Genomic DNA, 8,749 nt, shown 5'->3' with positions numbered 1-8,749 from the left:
TTTAAATTCAGTTCAGTACTTACCTGCAGGAGGTGAAGTACCAGTACTGCTGATAATTACCTATAAGATACTGGACTGCTTCCTCTCATCCTTACTATAGGTGGCCCTCTCTCACACTAGTTCAAGTGACATACCCTCACTTTATGGGTTTCCCCAGCCTACCATTCTCTTCTCTCCAAGGAAGACACTGTTAGTTTCTAAAGCTAGGATAGTGTCATGCATTTCTGTATGTTTACATCTGGAGTACTGATATTCCACTTCCTGCATCTAAATACTGGCAGCAGCTATGTCTCAAAATTTTGCAGTACCCCTGAATTCATTTTTCATAAAATTCAGTCTGTTGTGTTAGCCATGGATTTCTAGTGTGCCTTGTCTTTTTGCCCAGATGTTTTCCTCGGCTACATTCACCATTTCCTCTCTTCAACATACCCTTTCATCCTGTACTTTATATACTTTATTTCTTTTGTCAACTGCTTCCTTCCAAACTCAGTGTCTTCTGTTACAACTTTTTATTCTGCTCCCATTTCTGTAATGGCTACTTTCTTGCAAAGTATCCAGGTTTAGTCTGTAGCCAGTAACTGAAATTGTGATCAGAGAGGTGAATCTGCTCCTAGAAATGCTATTAAATTTAAAACTGTTCTTAAATCTTATTAATCTAGGTGACTTGAACCATCAAACTTCTCTGGTGTTTCAACAGATATCTGTTTTTCATTCTTGCAATGTGTAAATGAAAACAGTCCAGACTGCTCATAAAATGTTTCATACAACACCTGTGTCAACCCAAAAGTAATGGTTTATTTTTGGGCACTAACAAAATGCTTTCTAATGTGGAATTTTATGTGCCCATTTGAGAGTGATCCCAAATTAGTCTAGCACAGTATTAAGTTTAATGACATTTATTAACATGGACAGCAAAATATAATGATTAGAAAGTACTGCAGTAGCCCTGCTATGTGTTCCAGAAAGACATGAGACTAGGGAAGTCGGCACATTCCCCAAGTTTACGGAGCAAAACTTTGAATTGTCAACTGTACAGAGCTGTATTGGTAATGTGATCACGTGGATTGTTCTTGTGATGTTTCTCTTAATTCAGACAATTTATTTGCCATTTTTCACATTGTTATTTACAGGCTATATTGATGAATAATTAGTCATTCTTTACAGTAATACAGTTCACTATGGTGACAAGTCAGGAAAGCTAGTGGGATGATTGACTGAGGGTTGCGATAGAGTGTCTATTATGGCAATCTTAAATGCCATGGGCCACCCAACATTTAGGTGCAAAACACCTACTTTTTTTATATCAAATATATCATTAGAATCCACTTTTAACATAATAAATGCTAGGGGCAGCTTAAGAACCATTAAATTAATAATAATAATAATTATTATTATAATTATTATTATTATTACACTATGCAGTAAACTAATTGTATTAACAAACAAGTGATGGCTAATATCCTATGGACACAATATGATCCATTCCTATGTCATCTGAAGTTTGCTAGTTATTCCTGTTGTGCACCAGACAAGTCAGTCAGCATTAGGATGTACCCCTGGTATGATCTCTGTGTCATGTCACACTTTCTTAATTTTCAGCACTCTATGAAATTCAGAGTATCAAACTGAGTAACTGTGAGTATCTTTGTGCTGTTTATCAAGTGCATGGTAATGGCATCATCAAACAATGTTTAAAATAAAACTGCTACCTGCATATTGATAGTAGACAGTGATAACCTCGTAACTTGGTTTTGTTAAATTTTAGAGAAGAAGTTAAAAATGGTTTCTTAAAAAATAATATAACGTGATACAGATAGAGTTGCCACTAACATGTGTAACTAACTATATAGTAGAAGACAGTTATTGACAGATTAGAGAAATCAATGCACTTTCAAATCTCTCTTTGATAATGCAGTTACTGGTTACTGGAATTATGAGGTATTAATCTGCTAGGAAGTTTCAAGATATTCACTGTCTACCATCAATCTCTAAACATAAACACATAGTTAACAATAACCAAAACGGCCTTGCTGTGCTGGTACTGCGAACGGCTGAAAGCAAGGGGAAACTACAGCCGTAATTTTTCCCAAGGGCGTGCAGCTTTACTGTATGATTAAATGATGATGGCGTCCTCTTGGGTAAAGTATTCCGGAGGTAAAATAGTCCCCCATTCGGATCTCCGGGCGGGGACTACTCAAGAGGATGTCGTTTTCAGGAGAAAGAAAACTGGCGTTCTACGGATCGGAGCGTGGAATGTCAGATCCCTTAATCTGGCAGGTAGGTTAGAAAATTTAAAAAGGGAAATGGAGAGGTTAAAGTTAGATATAGTGGGAATTAGTGAAGTTCGGTGGCAGGAGGAACAAGACTTCTGGTCAGGTGACTACAGGGTTATAAACACCAAATCAAATAGGGGTAATGCAGGAGTAGGTTTAATAATGAATAGGAAAATAGGAATGCGGGTAAGCTACTACAAACAGCATAGTGACCGCATTATTGTGGCCAAGATAGATACGAAGCCCACACCTACTACAGTAGTACAAGTTTATATGCCAACTAGCTCTGCAGATGATGAAGAAATTGAAGAAATGTATGATGAAATAAAAGAAATTATTCAGATAGTGAAGGGAGACGAAAATTTAAGTCATGGGTGACTGGAATTCGAGTGTAGGAAAAGGGAGAGAAGGAAATGTAGTAGGTGAATATGGATTGGGGCTAAGAAATGAAAGAGGAAGCCGCCTGGTAGAATTTTGCACAGAGTACAACATAATCATAGCTAACACTTGGTTTAAGAATCATGAAAGAAGGTTGTATACATGGAAGAACCCTGGAGATACTAAAAGGTATCAGATAGATTATATAATGGTCAGACAGAGATTTAGGAACCAGGTTTTAAATTGTAAGACATTTCCAGGGGCAGATGTGGACTCTGACCACAATCTATTGGTTATGAACTGTAGATTAAAACTGAAGAAACTGCAAAAAGGTGGGAATTTAAGGAGATGGGACCTGGATAAACTGACTAAACCAGAGGTTGTACAGAGTTTCAGGGAGAGCATAAGAGAACAATTGACAGGAATGGGGGAAAGAAATACAGTAGAAGAAGAATGGGTAGCTTTGAGGGATGAAGTAGTGAAGGCAGCAGAGGATCAAGTAGGTAAAAGGACGAGGGCTAGTAGAAATCCTTGGGTAACAGAAGAAATATTGAATTTAATTGATGAAAGGAGAAAATATAAAAATGCAGTAAATGAAGCAGGTAAAAAGGAATACAAACGTCTCAAAAATGATATCGACAGGAAGTGCAAAATGGCTAAGCAGGGATGGCTAGAGGACAAATGTAAGGATGTAGAGGCTTATCTCACTAGGGGTAAGATAGATACTGCCTACAGGAAAATTAAAGAGACCTCTGGAGATAAGAGAACCACTTGTATGAATATCAAGAGCTCAGATGGAAACCCAGTTCTAAGCAAAGAAGGGAAAGCAGAAAGGTGGAAGGAGTATATAGAGGGTTTATACAAGGGCGATGTACTTGAGGACAATATTATGGAAATGGAAGAGGATGTAGATGAAGACGAAATGGGAGATACGATACTGCATGAAGAATTTGACAGAGCACTGAAAGACCTGAGTCGAAACAAGGGCCCGGGAGTAGACAACATTCCATTAGAACTACTGACGGCCTTGGGAGAGCCAGTCATGACAAAACTCTACCATCTGGTGAGCAAGATGTATGAGACAGGCGAAATACCCTCAGACTTCAAGAAGAATATAACAACTCCAATCCCAAAGAAAGCAGGCATTGACAGATGTGAAAATTACCGAACTATCAGTTTAATAAGTCACAGCTGCAAAATACTAACGCGAATTCTTTACAGACAAATGGAAAAACTAGTAGAAGCCGACCTCAGGGAAGATCAGTTTGGATTCCGTAGAAACACTGGAACACATGAGGCAATACTGACCTTACGACTTATCTTAGAAGAAAGATTAAGGAAAGGCAAACCTACGTTTCTAGCATTTGTAGACTTAGAGAAAGCGTTTGACAATGTTGACTGGAATAGTCTCTTTCAAATTCTAAAGGTGGCAGGGGTAAAATACAGGGAGCGAAAGGCTATTTACAATTTGTACAGAAACCAGATGGCAGTTATAAGAGTCGAGGGACATGAAAGGGAAGCAGTGGTTGGGAAGGGAGTAAGACAGGGTTGTAGCCTCTCCCCGATGTTATTCAATCTGTATATTGAGCAAGCAGTAAAGGAAACAAAAGAAAAATTAAGAGTAGGCATCAAGGGATCACCAATTTAGTATTGGAGGGCAGCGTGGAGGGTAAAAATCGTAGAGGGAGACCAAGAGATGAATACACTAAGCAGATTCAGAAGGATGTAGGTTGCAGTAGGTACTGGGAGATGAAGAAGCTTGCACAGGATAGAGAAGCATGGAGAGCTGCATCAAACCAGTCTCAGGACTGAAGACTACAACAACAACCATCAATCTCTAAACATAAACACATAGTTAAGACTTTTTGCATCTCTGAACATTTACAATATGCTATGAAATCTGCTGTGTGAGGTATGACAACAAGAGCACTGCAAAGAACAGATAGGAGGAAGTCCAATGCAGAGTTTCACAAAGGTAATCTGTGCCCTTTTTGCAGTCTCTCTGCTATTTTGAGAATGATACATGGAAGTTTAAACAATGGAAAATGGAGGATGAAATAATGACAATATTATGGAAAGGACACACTGCTAGACACCATATAGTGAAGATGCTGACACACAGACAGGCACAACAAAGGGACTACTAAACACATAAGGCATCACCATAAGGTGGTCTTCTGAAATAGACAACATACATCCACGCATTCACGCAAACACAGCTCATACACATATGACCACTGTCTGCCTGCTGAGGCCAAACTTTGAGCAACTACACATGATGGGAGAAGCAATATGGGCAGTGGGTGGGAGGAGGAGGCTAGGGCAGGGAGAGGGAGGAACAGCAGGGTACGAGTGTGGGGCAGTAGATAGCTGTTTGTGGGAGCATACAGGGACGAGGTGGAGAGAGGGTAGGGCAGTTAGGTGTAGTCAGGTGGAGAGAACGGTCGGAGTGGAAAAAGAAGTAAAAAGACTACAGGCATGCTTGTGGAATAGAAGGCTGTGGAGTGGGGACAAGGAAGGGATAAGTGGGTGAAGGACAACAACTAATGAAGCTTGAGACCAGGAAGCTTGCGACCAGGAAGCTTGAGACCAGGAAGGTTATGGGAATGTAGGATAAACTGCAGGGAGTTCCCATCTGTGCAATTCAAAAGAGCTGGTGTTGGTAGGAAGGATCCAGATGGCACAGGCTGTGAAGCAGTCATCAAAATAAAGAAGTTTGTGCTGGGCAGCATGCTCAGCAACTGGATGGTCCAGCTGTTACTTGGCGGCCATTCACATGCTCAAATAGCGTGTTGGTTGTCATGCCCAAAAATAATGACACACATTGGTTGCAGCTTACCTTGTAGATCATGACTAGTTTTACAGGCAACCCTGCCTTTTTGGGATAGGTGATGCTTGTGACCTGACTGAAGTAGATGTAGGTGGTGTTGGTGGTGGTATGTATAGGACAGGTCTTGAATCTAGGTCTGTAACAGGGGTACAAGCCACGAGGCAAGGGGTTGGGTGCAGGGGTTATCTAGGGATGGACAAGAACATTGTGAAGGTTTGGTGGGTGGCAGAATATCACTGTGGGTGGGGTTGGAAGGATAATGGGTAGGACATTCTTCATTCCAGTGTGGTAACTGAAAACCCTGGTGGAGAATTGAATTCAGTTGTTCCAATCCTGGGTGGTACGTTCCAATCCTGGGTGGTACTGAGTCACGAGGACTTACGCTTCTCTGTGCCCAAATGGTGGGACTTCAGAAGGTGGTGGGTGTCTGGAGAGATAAGGCACGGGATATCTGCTTCTGTACAAGGTTGAGATGGTAATTACAGTTTGAAGGGCTCAATGAGGTCCTTGGAATGCTTCGAGTGAGACTGCTCGTGACTGCAGATGTGACGGGGTGACTAGGCTGTATGGAAAGGGCTTCTTGGTATGGAATGAGTGGCACCTGTCAAAGTGGAGGTACTGCTGGCATGTGTTAGGTTTGATGTGGACAGAGCGATTGATATAGCCATCTTTGAGATGGAGGACAACATTGAGGAAGGTGCCTGGTTTGGATCAGGAGGGTTGGGTGAAGCAAATGACAGAGAAGGTGTTGAGACTCTGGAGGAATGTGGATAGGGTGCCCTCACCCTCAGTCCAGATCACGAAGATGTCATCAGCGAATCTGAACATGTCGGACACTTAGGGTTCTGTGTGGTTCGGAACGATTCCTGTAGATGTCCAATTAACAGATTGGCATAGGGTTGTTCCATGTGGGTGCCAATTGCTTTACTATGGATTTGTTTGTAGATGATGCCTTCAAAGGTGAAGTAATTGCGGGTGAAAATGTTTTTGGTCATGGTAGATTTGGAATCAGTTGGGCATTGGGAAAGGTAGTGTTGAACAGCAGCAAGGCCATGAGAATAAGGGATGTTAGTGCAAAGGGAAATGGCATCAATAGTGTTGAGCAAGGCACCACATGGTAAAGGAGCAGGAAATAATTCACAAAATACAACACACATATGTGCAAAAAATCAACAAAAAGCACAGAACAGGTGAAATATGGGGGGAAAATGAAACTTGAGGCAGTAGGCCAATAGGGAAAGGCAAAAACAAACTGAAATCAACATGAAAACACAAGCTCAAAGATAAAAAATAAATAAAAAGATTGTAATATGGGTTGCAGGTCTGAGGGCAGATATATACGAAGAAGGGGAACAGTGGATGTATCTAGATTAGGTGAGGTTAGTATGTGGAACTGGAATAAGAGGAAAAGTGCTGGGAGGGGAGGGGTTGGTAGAATGAGGCACAGAAAATATCATGTGACAATTCACGAGAGTGACACAGGAAGAGTGATCAGTTTGAAGGTCTAGGTAATATGGGACAGCAGAGCAGAGAACCCTGCACGGCTGCTTGGCTCACGGAATCCCCAAATACGGCCTTACCATCAAATTTAACACTAAAAGGCTTTTGTACTCAAACCAATGTCGTATTTAATTACAAACTATGTAGGAAAGTTAATCCAACAGCAATAGAGAGTTTTTTAAAACTTGTCAACAAACAAGAGTGGCAGGATGTTTATAGTGCTGATAACATAGATGATAAATACAATGCTTTCCTTAACACATTTCTCATGCTCTTTGAGAGTTGCTTTCCACTAGAACAATCAAAACGGGGTACTAGCAGTAATGGGCAGCCCGGGTGGCTGACTAGTGGGATAAGGATATCATGTAGAACAAAAGTGGGAATTATATCAAAATGTTGGAAGCTGTCACAATCAGGCTGCAGTAGCCCATTACAAACAGTAGTGTAAGGTGCTCAAAAATGTTATTAGGAAGGCAAAGAGTATGTGGTATGCAAATAGAATAGCTAATTCACAGGACAAAATTAAAACAATATGGTCAGTTGTGAAGGAAGTGTCTGGTCAGCAGCACAAGGTTGACGATATGAAGTCAGTTCACAGTAAAAATACTTCTGTTACTGATAAATCAGATATATGTACAGTATTTACCAGTCATTTTCTGAGCTTTTCTGATGAATTAAATAAAAATTTAGTTTCTACAGGAAATCATACAACTTTCTTAGCAAATGCCTGATGTCTGAAATACTCCTCTCTGATACAGACAAGAGGGAGATTGAGTCAATAATTAAATCACTGAAGACTAAGGAATCTCATGGATATGATGGAGTGTCTAGCATAATGTTAAAGTCCTGTGCTGCACATATTAGCACTGTATTTAGCCATATTTGTAATTTTTCCTTCAGGAATGGTCAGTTTCCTGAGCGACTAAAGTACTCAGTAGAAAAGCCACTTTATAAAAAGGGAGAAAGGGATAATGTAGATAATTTTAGACCTATTTCTATGCCATCAGTGTTTGCGAAAGTTATCGAAAAGGCTGTGTATGTAAGGATAATTTATCCTTTTATATCAAACGATTTACTATCAAATGTACAGTTCAGCTTTAGGAGTCGTTTAACAACTGAAAAATGCTAATTCTCTTTTCTATGTGAGGTACTGGATGGGCTAAACAAAAAGTTTTGAACACTTGGCATATTTTCTGATTTAACTATGGCATTTGATTGTGTTGATCACAAAATATTGCTCCAGAAGTTGGACCATTACGGAATACAGGGAGTAGCTCACAATTGGTTCACCTCTTACTTTAGCAACAGGCAGCAAAAGGTCATTATTCACAATTTTGATAACGGCTGTGATGGATCTGAGTGGGGGTGGGGGTGGGGGGGGGGGCAGTGATCAGTGTTGGGGCCACTCCTGTTCCTTATTTATATAAATGATGTGCCCTCTACTATTACAAGTCTAAAATATTTCTGTTTGCTGATAACACTAGCTTGGTAGTAAAGGATGTTGTGTGCAACATTGGCTCAGTTTCAAATAATGCAGTACATGACCTCAGTTCATATCTTTTAGAAAATAAACTAACTTTAAATCACAGCAAGACTCAGTTTTTACAGTTTCTAACACGCAATTCAACAAAACCTGGCATTTTTATTTCACAGAACGGGCATATGATTAGTGAAACTGAACAGTTCAAATTTCTAGGTGTTCAGATAGTAAGCTGTCGCGGAAAGCCCACGTTCAGGATCTTGTTCAAATACTTAATACTGCCATTTT

The sequence above is a fragment of the Schistocerca serialis genome, chromosome 5, assembly GCF_023864345.2.
Source record: "Schistocerca serialis cubense isolate TAMUIC-IGC-003099 chromosome 5, iqSchSeri2.2, whole genome shotgun sequence".
Lineage (NCBI taxonomy): Eukaryota > Metazoa > Arthropoda > Insecta > Orthoptera > Acrididae > Schistocerca > Schistocerca serialis.
Note: the sequence above shows the minus strand (reverse complement) of the source record.